This window comes from Molothrus ater, chromosome 1, assembly GCF_012460135.2.
Source record: "Molothrus ater isolate BHLD 08-10-18 breed brown headed cowbird chromosome 1, BPBGC_Mater_1.1, whole genome shotgun sequence".
NCBI lineage: Eukaryota > Metazoa > Chordata > Aves > Passeriformes > Icteridae > Molothrus > Molothrus ater.
In genome coordinates, this window is record NC_050478.2 from 127,710,242 (window position 1) to 127,710,919 (window position 678).

The following is a 678-nucleotide window of genomic DNA, read 5'->3' on the forward strand; positions in this document are numbered from 1 at the left end:
GGGCGAGGGAGGGGCTTTCCGGGACGGGGGGGCGGAAAGAGGGGGGCGTTTGTCCGTCAGGCTTGACGGGCAGTGGCTACTACCAGCGACAAGTCCGCATGCAAATCGCCTCCTGCCTCTGGGGCACGGGCTGTCGAGGCGGGAGGCTTCAATCGTCCCGGCGCTGCCAGGGCTTCTGGTGCCGGGGAGAGCCGCAACTTTCCTGAAAGAGGCACGGCGGGCGAACGGGTGAAGAAACTCGGTGACAGCAGGCAGGCGGCACGAGTCCCCCCGGCCCGCACGGGGTCCCCGGGGTGTCCCGGCTCGCCGGTGCCCCCGCGTTCCGCCCGCAGCCTCGGCCTCGGCGCTGCCCGGGCGGCAGCAGCACCCGCAAGCGCCTCCGGCCGCGCTGGCCCCAGGCCGGGAGGTCCCGCCCGGCCCCACGCTGCGCGCCCCGGGCAGGGCAGGCTTCCCGCCGCCCCCTCGCACGGAGGGGCCCGCTGCGCCTCACAGGTGCCGGTCCGGAGCCCGGGGCGCTGCCTGCACCGACGGATGGACGGACGGACGGGCGAGTTGCCAGCGTCCTTCCCTTGCGGTCCTCTGGCCGCTTGCGCTCAGCTGCGGTAGCCTGAGCAGTCCTGGCTGTGCGGCCATCGCTGTTTGCCCGCCCCCGAGTGCTCGAGTTTTGGCTCGTAGGTG